The sequence below is a fragment of the Protobothrops mucrosquamatus genome, unplaced genomic scaffold (assembly GCF_001527695.2).
Source record: "Protobothrops mucrosquamatus isolate PMUCROS unplaced genomic scaffold, P.Mucros_1.0 scaffold2025, whole genome shotgun sequence".
Classification (NCBI taxonomy): domain Eukaryota; kingdom Metazoa; phylum Chordata; class Lepidosauria; order Squamata; family Viperidae; genus Protobothrops; species Protobothrops mucrosquamatus.
In genome coordinates this window covers 150,010-168,236 of record NW_015388136.1, presented here as the reverse complement: position 1 = coordinate 168,236, position 18,227 = coordinate 150,010, and positions in this window count along the sequence as shown.

Genomic DNA, 18,227 nt, shown 5'->3' with positions numbered 1-18,227 from the left:
AACAATGCATGGAAACTAATTAAGGAGAGGTGCAACCTAGAACTAAGGATAAATTTCCTAATAGTGAGAACAATTAACCAGTGGAATGGCTTGCCTTCAGAAGTTGTGAGTGCTCCATCAGTGAGGCTTTTAAGAAGAGACTGGACAGCCATTTGTCTGGAATGGTATAGGCCAGGGTCTCCTGCTTGAGCAGGGGGTTGGACTAGAAGACCTCCAAGAACCCTTCCAATTCTGTTATTCTCTGGATATTCCATAACTTACCTGATCTACTGTTATCGGTACAGCACTTGGGAGCTCTCATTACTGAGATTTTGGGGATGGAATTCTGTTGTAGATTTGGATCACTTATGCAATATCCAGGACAACCCACATTCTTCTGGCAGGATTCGGTGCCTCCTTCCACTCCCCAAATAGAGTTGCAAGTGCTGTTTTGGTGCTACTGAGTCATATATATTCCAGTAATAGAACTCTGATCAAGCAAAGTGGACTAAAGCTGTATAATTTGTTTTTCAGCATTTCCTCCCACACCCTGAAACATGCACACATATACTGTCCTTTGATCTCTGACTAGGCAGTGTTTCTCAACCTTGGCAACTTTACGATATGTGGACTTCAACTCCCAGAATTCTCCAGCTAGCAACACTAGCTGGAGAATTCTGGGAGTTGAAGTCCACACATTGTAAAGTTGCCAAAGTTGAGAAACACTGGACTTGGGATAGCCATCAGCCATTTTTTTTTACTGCATACCTATGAATGGCTGTACCATGTTTATTTTAAATCCCCATTCCTGCATAATTGAGCATGCCCGCCATTAATAACTACATTAAAACAACAACAACAAAAATAATGAAATCTGAAATGGTAGCCTAGGTGGAAAATAACCACAATCAGGCTAGTTTATACAATGGCATTCACTGTACCTCTCCATGCTAACATTGCTTTCATTATGTGTATACTTAGAATAGCTGGATCTGTTGAAATCAGATGGAAGGGAGGGCAGATCCAATGGCTAGAAATCCTTCGGTGTAAAAGAATGGAAAATTCCACCAAAGATGATACTGCAAACAGTTCCTATTAGAATGAAAAATGGGAGACATTGCAGATAAAACATACATCCTTTTACATTTCTGAAAAGAAAAAGAGATATTTAAAGAGAATTGAAAGGGCTTACAACCAAACAAGAATACAAGGCAATCACCAGAAAGTGCAGATATTTTATCAGAAAGTCTAAAGCTCAGAATAAACTGAGACTTGCAAAAAATGCCCCAAACAACCAGAAAGACCTTGTAGACACACTAAGAAGCAAAGCAAAGGAAAAGACGCTGTGGGTCTGTTGGGAGGAGAAAAGGCTGAACTGATAATAGGGAGTATCAGTAAGGCAGAATGTCTTAATTTTCTCTCTCAAAAAGTTCATAATGTTGTACCTGTTGTAAGCTGCAGCTTAGGGCAGACAAAGAATGAATAAAAGAACACTTAGATGATTTTAATGAACTGAAGTCTCCAGGGCCAAATGACTCACATCCTTGGATATGGAAAGAACTACAACGGGGGAGCAGAATTTGCACAGATGCAAACTCTACTTTTTGAGAATGTCTGTAGAATTGGTAAGATCATAGAAAACTGAAAAGAGCAAATGTTGCCCTTTTTTTCTTATCAAAAAGAAGGTGAAGGAACTAGAAAATTATAGACTTATCAATTTGACATCTACTGTTTATGAGCAAGATCCTGGAGCAGAGTATTAAAAAGTATGTTTGTGAACATTTGGATAGGAATGCAATAATTAACAAGAACCAACATGAGTTTTTCACAACAAATTATACCAGATTAAGCTGATCTCCCCTTTCAACATAATTACTAGCTAAATAAATTGGGAAAATGCATTAGACACAGTATATCTTGACCTCAACAAAACATTCAGTGAATTCTCTTATGATATCCTCATGAATGAAATGAGTTAAAGAGTACAACTATTAATGAATGACCACACCCAGAGAGTACTCATAAATGGCTCCATTTCAGACTGGAAAGTAATATTGAGTAGAGTATCATGGGGCCCTCTGTTAGGCCTTGGGCTGTTGAATATGGATGAAAGGGTTGAGGGAATGATATGCAAGCTATTAAAACCAGAAGAAGTAGTTAACACTTTGGAACAGAACATATGTCAAAGTTTTTGAATTTTTTCTGGAAGGCTGAACAGGCAGAAATGCAATTATCTGCATCAGGGGGAAAATTGAGGGCAAAAGTATATATGTATAAAGGATTGGGTTATGCTAGTAGGTTCCAAACATCAGCTAACAGTATAATGCTAAGAAGGCAAATTCTGTTTTGGAATATCCAAATCATAGGAAGTCCAGAGCATAGGAAGTAATTGTGTCATTCTACTCTGTTTTGGCCAGGCCCACTTGAATACCATTGCTGGGTACCACAGTCCAAGAATGACATCAAGAGACTGAAGTGACTTCAGAGGAAGCCTGCCAAGATGGTGAGGAGACTGGAAACAAAGCCATATCAGGAATGGTAAAAGGAAATGGGTATGTTTAGCCTGCAGAGGAGAAGACTGAGAGGAGATGCGTTAACAATTTCATACATCTAAAGAGTTGTCATGTAGAAATGGGAGTGAAGCAGATTTAGGTTAGATAGTGGAAGAAATGTCTTGACAGTAAGAGATGTCAACTAGTGAAATAAATTGCCTTATTAAATGAGTTCTTCAAATAAAGCTTGGAGAGATTTAGTGCAATTATTTTTTTCACCTTTATTGCATCTACAGGTAGCCAACTAGCTGTTTCAGGTAACCAGGTCCCTCCTGGATAAGGAGGATGGGAGCCTTTGTAGATTGTCTGTGAGGAATTGTGAGGAAGATTGTCAGCATCTGTCCGGTAGAATTGCTCAACTTCATTTGGAGTTGGACTCTGGCTGGGCAGAGCCTTTGAAGTCTGAGCCGTGTTATCTGGGAAGAGCTTGAGTTGGTTGCTCTTGAAGAAGTGGTTAGGTTTCTTGGGGCTAACCTGATGATATCCAATTCAGTGGTGGGATTCAACCAGTTCGTACCAGTTCAGCAGAACTGGAAGCTAATTTTTTGTTGCCCAGGCCCAGAATGGACTTCCGGAAGCGGCATCCACACAGAGAACCGGTTGTTCACATATTTGAATCCCACCACTGATTCAATTGTATATCTCTACCCATAGCCAGAAAAGTGATGTGGTGGCGGTGTTGCTTGAGTGTCCGGAGGTTGTAAGGATCTGGATGAGGAAGAACTGGCTTTGACAATCCTTCAACAAGAAGGAGTGGGGTATGGATTTTTGCTCCCCCTCCAGGTCCAGATTATATTTCATCTTTAACTCTGGATGGGATGGAACCTCCCTGGACTGTGCTGGTGTACAATGTGTGGGTCCTCCTAGACACAGTTCCTGCTTAAAGAGATGATGGCAACCATGGTTGGAGGCGTGGCCTTTACACAGATTTGTCTAATGCATCAATTGCACCCTTTTCAGGACTGGAAGGCCTTGCTCACGGCCATTCATGCCTTGATCACCTTCTGTTTTGATTACTCCAATGCATTCTACATGGGGCTGCCCTCAGAGACCACTGAGAAACTTCTATTGGTTTAGAACACAACAGTGCACACTCTGATAGGTGCCCCTAGTATATTCAGTTCGTCACTGGATGGATGGATGCATGGAAGATACAGAAGAAGAAGCTTCAGTGTGAGCCTGAGAAAAATGAGTTATTGTTTTAGGAGTTGTGTTAATTTTAATGAGAAAAATTCTTTAAAGTATTTATTAGTCCTGGTGTCAACAAGCATGGGTAAGATAGTGTGGTCTAGTAGAGACTGGAAAGTTTGGTGTTTATACCAAACCTGAGAAGGTTGTATGAAAGAATGTGCAGTTTACCAAACTATTGCATTAATTCTTCACAAAAGCAAAGTTTTGCTTCATGAACAGAGCCAAATGTGCAGAGAACAGTGCAAAATGAGTGGGCTTGTTTAAAAAATGGCAAGGGACACAAGATCAGAGAACTAATATAAACCAGATAATAGAGAGCAAGAGAACATAAAAAGCTTCTTTTTGTTTCATTGACTGCAACAAGGCCTTTGATTTTGTTGATCATGCCAGAATGTGGAAAATATTAAGGTTAATGAATGGGTTTGCCAGAACACCTGATTATTCTTCTGAGGAATCTTTATGATAAACAAGAAGTTATGGTAAGAATTAAAATCAGAGATCAGAATATGAAAGGGAATGAAACAAAGATGTATATTGTGCCTATAACTTGTACATCATTACATGTTAATAATGACGGGAGGGAGGAGATGACAGTACATCCTGAAATGGAAATTGAAACAATATCTATAAGAGATATGCAGATGGTATGATTTTGTTTTCAAAAAGTAACAAAGAACATAATAAACATAGTAGAAAATCATGTAGGCAAAATATGTTTGTGAGACGGGTGGTGATATACTGCAAATACAATGAAGGAATAAAATGCATAGACGACAAAATAGACATAGCAATAACTGGAGATTACAACCACCTAAAGATAATCTCCGAGGTATCTTTCATCCCTTCCATTTTTATGGGAAATGATGGTTAATTAATTAAAATATATGTAATGCCGGTTTACATGCATAGTGAACTTACAGAAAAGAAGTGAAGTGAAAGTCGCAGTTTCCTTTTCTTTTGTTTTTCCTTTCAAGGATATATATGAAAAAGGACAGCAGTAGGAAAGATTACGGTAATTCCAGGGAAGAATGCAAAAGACATAATTTGTTTCACTCAAAAAAGTTAGAATAGTTAAAGCAACAGTTGTTGTTTTTTGCTTTGCTTTAAACATTGAAAGTCAAACATTGAGAAAAAGTGAAAGAAAAAACGATGCTTTCAAATGATAGATTGGGTGGCAGTGAAAAAGAATAGCAAAAGCCAGGTAAGTCTGGACCAAAAAAAAAAGTCTTACTACTCTCCTGAAGCAACAGTCAGCAAGCAGAAATTCCTACACTGTTAGCATATGATAGAAGCAGATAATGTACTAGAAAAAAATATTCTAGTCTTGGCAAAGCTGAGAAAAAGTAGTAGAAGGAGAAGACATCAGATAAGGTAGGTTGGAAGAGCTGCAAGACAGGTCAGGTTGATAAGTACGGTATTTGTTGAAACAATCAGTAAGAGCCAAAACTGATTTAATAACCTCTAACTTATGAACTAATAACTATTTAGCAGGCTCATATTTAGTTAATGTAATATTCACCTTTTCTTTTCTTGCCTCAGGGATACTGTTAATATGTGAACAATATTCTGCTTAAAGTAGCCTTGAAAATTAAGTAAGCTTTTTACACTAACTACTAATAACTGGATGTTGTATATGCTTATTTAACAATTGTTACATAGATTTTAATACCAGTAATAGTATTTCTATAGCTAGCAGTGAGGTTTTAATTAATTAATTGGCCTTGTATATAGATGATAGGAATATTCCAATTATTTTTTAAGGAACATAAATGCATTTCTCTAAGTCAGGGGTCCTCAAACTTGGCCACTTTAAGACTTGTGGACTTCAACTACTGGCTGGGGAATTCTGGGAGTTGAAGTCCACAAGTCTTAAAGTGGCCAAGTTTGAGGACCCCTGCTCTAAGTAGAATCTGCCTGTCCAATAAGATGTAGTGATGAGAGCAAGTTGCTACTAAATTTGAGGGAACATCATCCAAAAGGGACCTTGATCTCAAATCTTCTCAATGATGGCCCTGTTTCTGGAATCACCAACCCCCACAAATATGCCCTACTCCCACCCTATTAGATATGAAAACATGGCTCTTCACAGAGGAATATGGAAATGTCTTAGGCCTTGTTGTTGTTTATGCCCTTAGATTTTTTATCTGTTACCGATTGCTTGTAATACTTACTTTTTTGTACTGTAATTTTATGGGACTATTTAGAAGCCACTCAAATTAATCAGAAGAAACACATAAGCAAAAAAAAAAAAAAAGATCGATATAAATAAATTTAGTAGTTGAACGTATTATTGCACAATTGATTCTTGGCATTTCTTTTATGCAGAAAAGGGACACATTAAAGATGGCATGATGGTCCGACTGAACATTCACTATAATATACAGTATTCGTATATATTTTCAAAATCATAAATATTAGATAATTTTAACCTCTCTCCAGCCCAATCCTTAGAAGAATTCTACATATAGAGGGTTTTTCTCCCAGAACTGGTCCTGAGTCCTCTAATTTTTCAAGCCCAACTGGATGATTGCCTAAAAGCACAAGCTAAGGTAGCCCTTCTGTTTGATTTTGAAGGAAAAAGAATGAATTATTCTTCATTCAGATCATTATGGCAAGATCTGACCAAAACATTTTTCTTCTTCCATGAGTTTGCCAGTCAATTATTTTTGGGGTTTACACATTGCACAAGGAAAATATGGTTATTCTTTCTCTGGCTTAGGGCTCAATGCAGTCATTTCTCAACTAAGGATGCCTCTGAAACATAGGGAAGCCTTTCCCTATATAGAGATTAAACTCAAGGTTTGAATCAGAGACTTCTGAAGGCAAACATGTGCTTAATAAATGAATTACAGTTGTTATAATTGAATGTTCTCAAGGCCACCTGTTTTAGCTGCAGTTTACTAGAAAATAAATCAAGATTCTGTCATATTTGAAGACAGTAATGTTCAAACTTCATCAGACTTAGATAGAATACAGATTCATGTATGAGCACTAGTCCAACAGTTCATTTTTCTTTTCCCCGTCAAATTTTTTGTTAAGTTTAGAAATCATTCAAAGACTGGGAACTTAAAGTTGTCTGCACACATATTTAGAAAGGATTCTAGATTTAATTCCCCTCCCTCAAATCAGGACGCATTTTTTAAACATATGAAACCTTTCTGCTTGCCATTATATGCTTGTTAGACCATGCCAACACAGATTTTATTAATTTAGTATGCTTCCAAAATACTTTACTATATTCAAACACTGGTGGATATTAATAGCACTGTAATCTTGATCATAATCATAGGTGTGTCTATGTTTTGCAAGTATATAGTTTGCTGCAGCTGCCTCCAAGCTGACCAGTAGCTACGGGTTGGTCTCTAATCCTAGTATGTATCCACAAAAGTAAAAATAAGTTGCTGGTCCCCTTTTACAAGCCATGTATCTACGGTAACTATATTTTTCTAACGGTTTGGAATTCAGATTCCTTTCAATGCTGCCTTATGAGAGATGGCAGTGAAGGAAGGAAGATCAATTGTTAAAAAAAAAAACCTTCTTAGATGCAAGAGCTCCATGGCATTGTAGTAATAAACCTGTGGGTGAAAGATTTAATGATTGGCGGCAGTTATGATGTCGTGGCCTACATCAACTATTTGTATATCTAGAATCTTTCTGAGGACTGATAAAGTTAGTACTGCCCTGCTAAACACTTCTAAGTTGTGGAGATGAAGTGAAGGCCCTAAAAAATAATAAACAGGGAGAAATGAAGACATTTGGAATGTCATAATGTTTCCATGATAAAAAAAAACATTTTACAGTATCTAAGTGCTCCTTTTTCCTCATCTTATCTGATTTTCTTTTTCATATCTTCCCTTATCTATTTTGTTACAGAGTATTCAACTTATTAAATATATTTGCAATATTATTTAGTTTCCTTGTTTGAGTCACTAAGATTGCAATGTGCACTTACCAAAATTTCCTCAAGGAACCGCAAAAGTTAAAAGTTAAAAAAAAAATAAAAAAAATAAAAACCAGGCCCAATTTAGATCACTGTGGTTAGCATGGGTACAACAAACATTAATTGTTAGGTATACCAAAACTCAATTGGCTCAAGAGACCGAAACCTTAATTATGGTTCTTCTGGAATATTATTTCACTCTTAGAGAGCATGACAGAGCAGGGTCAAAAGGGTAAAATATCCAAATTCCAGCAACTGTCGGCCTAGGTGGCATGCATTTAGAAACCTTCATATTGTTTCATTTTGCTGCAAACTTACTGCAGATTTGGAAGCTGCAAATGGTGATTTGGTCTGTCCAGATGTTTTGGGACTATAGATCCCAGATTTTCCAGCCAAAAGCCTTAGGGGAAAGTTGGAATTTTATTATAAATCCAAGATGATGGAAGTCAAGATAGACCGTTAACATTAAATGCAAATTTCTATTTTTCCATCTCTCTCCTTACTATTCCTATCTAACCATTCTTTATGATAAATCTTGTAGCGGTCAGGTTTTTTTGGCCAGTATTGCTGCAAATTTATTCTGAATATTGATAAATTTGATTACAATATTGTGATACATTTGCTAATCTTTTTTTCTGCATCTCACCTCAGCATAGTTTCTGGATTACAGGTCTGGGAAAAAGACAGTGAAATAAGGCTTTATAACACAGAAAATAAGACCATGACTCTTATGTAGAAGTCTGATCATATACGACGTGGATAATATGATTCAAAATATATACATTACCTTAACTAAATCAAACGTGAGAGAATTTTATTAGTTTGCTAAAACTAGATTGGGGGAGGGAGGGAGGGAGGGAGGGAGAGAGAGAGAGAGAGAGAGAGAGAGGGAGGGAGAGAGAGAGAGAGAGAGAGAGAGAGAGAGAGAGAGAGAGAGAGAGAGAGAGAGAGAGAGAGAGAGAGAGAGAGAGAGAGAGAGCGCAATTGAAAGTCATTGAGTGAATTTCAGGGCTAAGGATAGATTTAAACTAAGATTTCCTTACACTTAGTCTGTTATCATAAATACTATACCATTGGCTCTACCATGATCTGCTTGAAAAGTTTTGTCATTTTATTGTGGACTTTAACATTTTTAAAAAGTATGTTCTCAGATTTATTTGTTTGTTGTCCACTTTCCTTTAGGCTGCCAACATTTCAATTATAAAATTGAATTAAAAATTAAATTAGGTATTTTTGTTCTATTCAAATGGGATATAAATTCTTTTTTTCTGAAGGAAGTCTTCAGAATAGTTTACTTCACTGTTAATTGCTGAAGGAAGGGTGGAAGGGCTGTCCAAACTCTTATATCATTATTACCATAGTTAAATCTGGACATTAAGATAAATACTTTCGGGACTTCCGGTTTGCCATCATGGCCGCCACGGCCGCTGGAAGGCAAGCTCCGTCTTCCACGTTCGATTTCGCACTGCTGGAGAACCCGGGAAAGGTCGAAAGTCACCCTGTAGGGACGACAAGCAAGGAGGGGATCCTCGCTTGATTGTGGGAGGGCAGTAGCCCTTCCGCTTGATCCGGCGCAGCCCTCCAAACCGACAGACGAAAGACCGGCCATAGAAATATGGCCCGTCACTAGGCTGCAGACAGCCGAAGTCAAACTTACCACCAGGCACTCCTAAAGCAGCGCGGATGAGACTGGGTGAGATCTGAACCTCTCTTCAATCCTAACTATCTTTTTTACCTGTATAAGCTGCCCAAAGTATTTTCCCCCATGTGGAGAGAGGGAAGGGAAATTCTATCCCACCCTCTAAGAGCAGCGGTGACTGACTATCCAGGGGAGTTTAAAATGTTGAAAGAATAACTTTATTTTAACTGGATTTATATGTTTCTAAAGTTTGGGGATCAAAAGATTTCTTATCCCTATTGAAGATTTGAGTTTTTACTTACAAAAAAGAAGTAAAATTGGAAAAAGAATTATAAAAATTTTGGACTTAAAAAACCTTAAAAGGTATTGGTGACATCTTGTGGCTAAATCTGATACTACAACCTGTTAGTGTCTAAAAGAGACTTGGCTTGAAGCCCAGACTACAGATAAGACTCCTTTAACCTTGGCAGATATCAGTTGTGAGAACTCAGCTGTGTTCTATACCCAGTGATAAAATTCTTTTCATCCCCTGAATATGGATGAAGATCAGGAACAGATTCTTTCTATGTTGAAAGCAATTCATGAAACTATTCTTACAGCTTTTGACGAAATAACACGCTATAGAAAAGAACAAGATGTCAGCCTAGATATTCAAACCCTAATTTTGACTACAATTAAAGAATCAACTACACAGAACACAATAGAAGAAGTGGAACAATCAAACACTATGATCGAGGATTCAATGGACCAACAAACACAGTTAATGGAAAACCCACAAAAGGGACTGATAACACTGAAAATGGAAAAGACTTTCTATATAAACCAGAAGAAATCTGAGGAGCAAGAAGAAGAACAGACCAAAGGGAAGATAAACATTCCAGGACAACTACAGGGAGATGGAATAATAGAGAGATGATTTGTTAGTTGTTCCAAAAGAATGGCGATTGGATGGTCTCTTTTATTTCAAATAATATATACAATAACAGAGGAAGATCTATTTGATTATTTAAAAGCACGGACATGGAAAGCAAGTTGGCAAAGAAAGAAAGCTAGAATAAGGCTGAAGAAAATTGGGGTTTGGATTTATTAATGAGGATGTTATGTCATTAATTAAAATAGAATATACTCAAACAAACAAGATGTGTATTTTGAATACTAGATTATGCTATGAATTGAGATAAAGAAAACTTTGGTCATTTAAAACTTGGAAGTATAAATATCAAAAGTTAAATTTGAATATTGATGGGAAATTAAAAATTTGGGAAAACAAATAAATACGATATTGTCTATAAAGATTGAATGTAAAAATAATTAAGATATATATAAGCTAAAAAAAATTGATAAATGTAATAAACATGTTTTTACGTACGGTAGTTGATAAAATAGTTTAAATATGAGATAGTAGATATTAAGAGAAAAAGAGAGGAAGTATTTGGTGCTGAAATAAGGGAAATTTTGGTCATTAAATTTAAGACATTTGGAAATTAGTAGAATATAAGGATGTTATACTGTATTATCAACTAGATGATATAGATGGTGAGAAATAGAATATATTCAAATAGATAGGACATGCATTTTGAACATTAGGTTTTGTGATGAATTGTGATAAAGGAAACTTTGGTTACCAAAAACTTGGAAATTATAAATATTAAATGTTAAATTTAAATATTGATGGGAAAAACTAATTACAGGATATTGATTGTCTATAAAGATTGAATGTTAAAGCAATTAGGATATGTATAAGCTAAAACTATTGATAAATGTAACAATGTTATTTTTACTTAATTGATATAATAAGAATTGTATTAGCTTGAACATGAGACAGTAAATACTAAGGGAAAAAGAGAGGAAATATTTAATGTGGTAGTTTGAGATCTGTACTAAAGACACTTGTATGTTATTGAATTATTGATTAACCCAGTCACCATGTTGCTTTTTAAATACTTAAATGTAAAACTAGAAAATCAATAAAACTTTTTAAAAAAAAAAAGATAAATACTTTCATAATATTGTAATTAATTTGGCCAACCAAGTTTGGTACCTCAGGTAGAGTCAAATTATGAAGTTCATAATAAACAATAAACTATCATAAGCATAGATAAATAGGCAGTGAGACATCTGATCATCTATGTACAGACTAGTCTCATGTGTATTTTAAGGTTTCCTCTTATATGATGAGCATGCAGTAATACAAACAATACATACAAGCTTTACAAGTCACTTATTCGAAGACTGGGGAAGAAATTGTTCCTGCATTTAAAGTAAAGGATAGCAATGACTCAGACTATATCTGCTTTATTAATTCAATATCATTCAATAATTTCATTCAAGAGGCTTCTCTATCTGCTTTTGTGCCACTCCTGTACAATCTTCTTAATTTAGATAAGCCCAATTATGTAAATGGCAATAGAAGAGAATGTCTGTACGTACCTTAGGGTGGAACAGTGAGTTTTGCTGATGTTTCATTACCCAAGTAGGTATCATTATCAGTTTGCACATTGATACTCCTTTTTTGTATTTTTTGTTATTGTTGTTGTCCCTTACTTTTTTCCCCTTTCACTCTTCTTTCTAGCAGGGCCCACTGTACAGAATTGCCTCTGAATACATGACCCAAATATTCCAGTTTTATTGTTTCTCCTGTACATCTCCAGGGCTTCAAGATTTTATCTTTTGCAACTCCAAGGATTCTCAGAGTTATCTTTATTTCAAAGACTCTCAGTCTGTTAATAATAATAATAATAATAATAATAATGATAAAGTTGGAAGGGACCTTGGAGGTCATCTAGTCCAACCCCCTGCTCAGGCAGGAAACCCTATACCATTTTGGACAAATGGCTGTCCAGTTTCTTCTTAAAAACTTCCAGTGTTGGCACATTCACCGTTTCTGGAGGCAGGTTGTTCCATTGGTTAATTGTTCTAACTGTCAGGAAGTTTCTCCTTAGTTCTAGGTTGCTTCTCTCTTTGGTTAGTTTCCACCCGTTGTTTCTTGTCCTGCTTTCAGGCGCTTTGGAAAATAGCTTGACTCCCTCTTCTTTGTGGCAGCCCCTGAGATATTGGAATACTGCTATCATGTCCCCCCTTGTCCTTCTCTTCGTTAAACTAGACATACCCAATTCCAGCAACCGTTCCTTATATATTTTAGCCTCCAGTCCCCTAATCATCTTTGTTGCTCTTCTCTGTACTCTTTCTAGAGTCTCAACATCTTTTTTACATCGTGGTGACCAAAACTGGATGCAGTATTCCAAATGTGGCCTTACCAAGGCATTGTAAAGTGGTATTAATACTTCTCAGCTTCCTTTTTGTCCATGTTTCACAGCTTCACATTTATATATTTATTACTTTCCTGCTTCACTTATTCTCTTTATATTGGCTGTCATCAGTGTTGAGCTTCAAACTTAGGCAACATGGAAAATTGCAAGAGACTGTGAAAGGCATAGCCCTAATATGTGAAGAGTATTATGTTCTCAATCCTTGAAATATATGATTTGATATTTCCCTCCTCCTCCCATCCTATCCTTATCCTTAGCATTTTGCCAGTATGTCAACAAATCTATCCAGTAGAAGAGATGTGTTAATATGACATCATGCTAACAGATTGGGGCAGTTCCACTTATGTATGTCTGACAATGGAGTGACATACAATTTAATAACAATCATTAAATTCTATAGCCCTTCTTTTCCAATAAACTTATATCAAATATGAAACTGGTTATCAGTGGACGTCAGAGCAGTGTTCTCCACTCACAACTTTTGATATTTGATATACATGCAAGTCATCCCTTCATATATCAAAAACAATGTTCTGAACTATTTTCACAATTTTGAAGGCTTTACTGGTGTTTTTAAAAAAATATTCAGCATTTATGCATGAAGTTTGTGACTTGTTTCCTATAACATGCTTTCATGGCTACCATACAGTAATTTTTGCTAAAGAATTGAGCAGATCAGATGCTTTAATCCTCTGAAAAGTGCTGTGAGCCAGATGAGGTGTTCAAATAACATTTCCCTTGGAGTACTTGCATGATGTTAAATTGTATTTATTATTCTGTGAGTGTCACTCTTGTTGCTATTACAGCATGGATGAAAGGTTGTTGCCTAATGGAGTTCAGTGAAGAAAAAGAGAATAATTTTTAAAACTTGCTTTTGGTTGTAGGGCAAAACAAACGAAGAAGATCCCTTAGAGTTATGATTACACTCATACAGCACAAACAATGCAGCAAAATACAAAATGCATAAGGGTGGAGATTATGAAATCCAAGTATATACCCTGCCTGGTATGTAATGTCTATGCTGTTACCCCTTTACTTATTCTTCTCCATGTTGTCATCAAACTCTGAATCTTATATTCAAAAAATACTTTCCTTACACTCAATAGGAGGACGTATGTAGTCAAATGACAGGTGAAACACTGGAGTCACTCAGGAGTTCCAGGTAACAAACACATAAAGCTTGGGTTCCCACATCCCACTAAGCCACATGTGACTTTTTTAATATTAATATTAGAAATATTAGTTTATAGGTTAGCATGCTATGTGAACCCAGATAATTATTATTTATTCTATAAAGCCATATTAATTCAAGCAATGGTTTAACAGGATATGGATATTGTGTTATTGCAGATCTTGCTTTATTATACTTAGAGGGGCCTTCCTGCTATAGCAGAAAAAAGATGCCACAGGAGTAGCAGCAGCGGAGAAGGGAGAGAGTTATGTGGAACTCTCCATGTCTGTATTGCCTCATCACAGCTCCTGTAGTGCAGTAGCCATTTGGAATTTCTGAGCATATTGATTATATGCCTTTGGCTATGTTGTCCAATGCGGTTGCCTCACTGATTTTGTTCCATATAGGGCAGGGGTGTCAAACTGGTGGCCCATGGGCCAGAGGCATCACGAGCAGGTCACGCCCACCCCAGCTCCGCAAAGGCAAAAAAACATTGTGATACATCACGATATGTCACGTGTCCCGATCGAGTTTGACACCCATGATAGGATATCAAACTAGTTGCATCAAGGTGTGAGAAAGCCCTCATCCTCTTTGTGACAGCAGCTGTGTATTATTCACCAGCTGCAGGCAGAAAAGCCAATGAATACAGGAATTTCATGCATTTACTCTGATCTGAAAAAGAGTTTCAGAGCATGCAGGAGAGATGTAAAGCACCTTTTTGGAATCAGATCTAAAGCACCGCACAGCTGTAATCATTGCTTACCTTGGACTGATGGACTTTGTTTCATTAAATAAAATGTCAATGTAGGTAATTCATCCTTTTCCTGATTTGTCAGGATATATGCTCACAAAAGCAAAGCAAATATTATTTGGGTTATCTATCTAGATTTATAACTGAGAGTCATAGCTCTAGAACTAACAACCAAATGAAGATTAAATTAACTCTGATAATATCTCACTTGAAGAAGAGCAGTGATATTTGCAGTGGATTTTGTAAGGATGTCCAGCTCTGTCAGACCACTAGGGAAGTGACAATAAGCAGAGAAAAGTGTATGAAGGACTCCAGAAACAACATCTTGTTTTTATTCAGTTCTCTTTTGAGTCATTAACAGTCAGGCGCCAGTAATGCTGAAACTTATCATTATTACAGCCACAAATGGGCTTTGATTCCAAAAGGAAGACTTTATCCTTTAGCTGGCCTTAGAAGAGAGGAAGAGAAAAAAACCTGCCATAAAAGCAAAAAATAAATTTTGGGGGGAAAAAAAAATCCAGAGTGAAATAAAAAATGAAATTATTCAACCTTGATCTAGCATAGCAAGCATAACTAAGTAGCCCATTTCATGGCAAAAAACAATCACAGCCAGATAACAGTATCTAGCAACTCTAATTATAATTTAAGGACCAGAATAAGAAATGTTAGGCATTGTTTCTCTGTTTTCCCTGCTTCTACTGCCCTTCCCTAAAATGTTTCCTATATCAAATGTTAGACTGGACAGTGTTTGAGGCAAAATCATTTCTCTTCACATGCATCATATTTTCTGGGGTGGAAAATACACACTCCTCCATGTCTCACTGAAGTACAGTTTCATGCAGACCTACTTTGCTCAATCAATATAGAGGTGTTAATATTCCAGCAATATCTGAAAGGAGGTCACGTAACCGGGAGTTGGTCTTTTCTTTCACCTTAGTGGGCCTGATGCCTTTCGGAAGAAAAACCCCCTATTCATCCTCCAACCATCTTTTTCTCCTCAGGGACAGGATGGAAGCAAGGTTTCCTACTCTTTTTGTTCACATGAAAAAAAGGAACTGCTTTTTTCATGTGCTTGCAGGGAGGGAAATTGCTTACAACAGTGGTTCTCAACCTTTTTAATGCCGCGACCCCAACCGGTCGTAAGTCGAGGACTAAACCGGTCGTAAGTCGAGGACTAAACCGGTTGTAAGTCGAGGACTACCCAACCGGTCGTAAGTCGAGGACTTTCTCTGCCCGGGAGTGCCACGCATGCGTGGTTCTGCCCCCTGCGCCGGCCGAGGCGTAGCTGGCAAGCGGCAGAGACGGAGCAGGCCGACCACCAGCTGGCCCAGCCCAAGGGAGGTAAGGCACCCGCCGGAAAAGGGGAAAAAAATGGCGGACAAAAAAATGGCGGACAAATAAAATGGTGGACAGCCTTGCTTGGCGACCCCCGTGAAATGGTCGATCGACCCCAAATGGGGTCCCGACCCACAGGTTGAGAACCACTGGTTTACAATCTCTTGCTGCACCTGAGGAAAAGAATTGCCTCTACCTGCTCCAGCATTGAGAGACAAGCTCCAGGTGAGCTCCCTTAACAACAGGGAGGACAACATCAACTTATATCCAATCTGCAGCAGAAAAGTGCTGAGAGACCTCTCAGCGTTGAGAGAAGATTAAATGGTGGGCTAGCAAAATGGAATTTGGACCTGGGAATGGGGGCATATACAGGGAAGGTTTAAAAAAAAGTCAAGATGGGAAGCACTTCTTGCATTATAAAAACTCAGCTCCTTTTTATATGCATGGTGTGTGTGTGTGTGTGTGTGTGTGTGTGTGTATGTGTGTGGAAGTTCTGGAAGTCCATAGGTCTTGGCCTACAATCTGGAAATGTCCCCATACTTGATCTATATTCCTGCACTTTCTTTTTTTTAAAAAAAAACAACCAAATTTTATTGGTTTTACAGTTTTACATTTCGGTGCTTGAAAAGCAGCGTGGTGACCGGGCAGTCAAAGTTCAATAACAAAGTCTCTAGTACATATCTCAGGTTGTATTATCAAAAATTCCTTCTCTATTTCCCTTAACATTCAATGTATCATACTTAAATTAGTAAATTTCTAATCATGACAAACTCAATGAAAACATTTATCAATATATTTTTTGCTTGTAGATATCCATATCCTGTTTTTAAGTTTTAACTACTTTTTCATTTTTAATTACAATAATCCAATATGCCTTTAACATCCATAGTATTTAAATTCCTGGCGACCCAAATTTCCTTTATTTCACTGCGCAAAGATTATAATATCTAAAATACACATATTACTTAGCTAAATATATTCTTATTCTATTTCATATATATTCCTGCACTTTCTTGTATCTGGCAGAGAAACTGACTCTGTTCTAGCAGCTATTGGTCCTATGTATGGAAAATGTACAGTTTTAGGCTGTGCTTGCAGAACACACAGCCTGTGACTCATTTGATGATAGTTTACTAAATAAATTCAATTGCTTCATACAATTCAGTAAACAGGACAACCACATTCTAGCTTACATAAAAGCAGGGCTTTTTTTCTCATAGAACGCCCAGAACAGAGTTCCGGCACCTTTTTTGAATGAAACCTTATAGGGTAGGTAAGGCGAGTTGTATGACGTGTGTGAGTTCCAGCACCTTTTTTTTTTTCCAGAAAAAAAGCACTGCATAAAAGTATATTATAAAGTAGATAACAAACAAGGCCCAAAAATTTCACAAGTAGGTCTATACTTGGTGCTCTTCAGTCAGAACACATTGTTATTAGGGAAGTTCCAAAAAAATAATTTTCCAGGAGAAGCTAGGATTGGAGGGATCCAAAGCATTTCTATTTTCTCAGACATTTCCTTGGAACAAGAAAAAGGTTAGGACACCTACAGTCATGGAACTAGCATTGTCTAGCTTCCAATAAAAGCAATGAGTTTGAAGAAGTAAAATGGAAAGAAAAACCATTAAAATGGTTTTCTATTTTATATTCTGCTTGTGCAAACTGACAAAACATAACAATAAATCAGATTAATGTTTTCTGTTCTGATTCCTTAGCTACTCAACAATTCATTCTGGGCTACTAACAGATTTAAAAACAAGTACATACATAAAGAATGATTACAAGAAAAACACCAACATACTACAGTATTGGGGACAAAAACTCACAAATCCTACTTTAAGTTAGGTTCACGCGGTATCCCAGGTCAGTTCTAAGATACCGGAAACCGCTATCAGAGTTTTTTTTAAGGCCAGCAGAGTTGAAGGCATTCAAATCTTGGGGTAATGCTTCTCCACGAGGTTGGCACGATAGAGAAGGCATGGCTTCTGGATCTCCTCAAGTGAAAATGTTTAATAAATAGAACTTGGAGCACACTAGCCCTCTAATATGATTATATAATTCACCTTACTTATGGTCAATTTCCAAAAGGTTGTTAATAACCTGGGAGACAACTGCCGCCGCAGCATTGGACCGAGTCGTGCCTCTGCGGCCTCTGCGGCCTCTGCGGCCTCTGACCCGACGTGGATCTCGACCATCCCCTTGGTTTACCGAGGGGCTGAGAGAGATGAAACGTCGGAAAAGACGCCTAGAGAGCAGTTGGAGGACCAGCCGAACCGAATCCGATCGAGCACAGGTAAGGATACATCTTAGATCCTACCTTGTGGCGATGAGGANGAGAGTTATGTGGAACTCTCCATGTCTGTATTGCCTCATCACAGCTCCTGTAGTGCAGTAGCCATT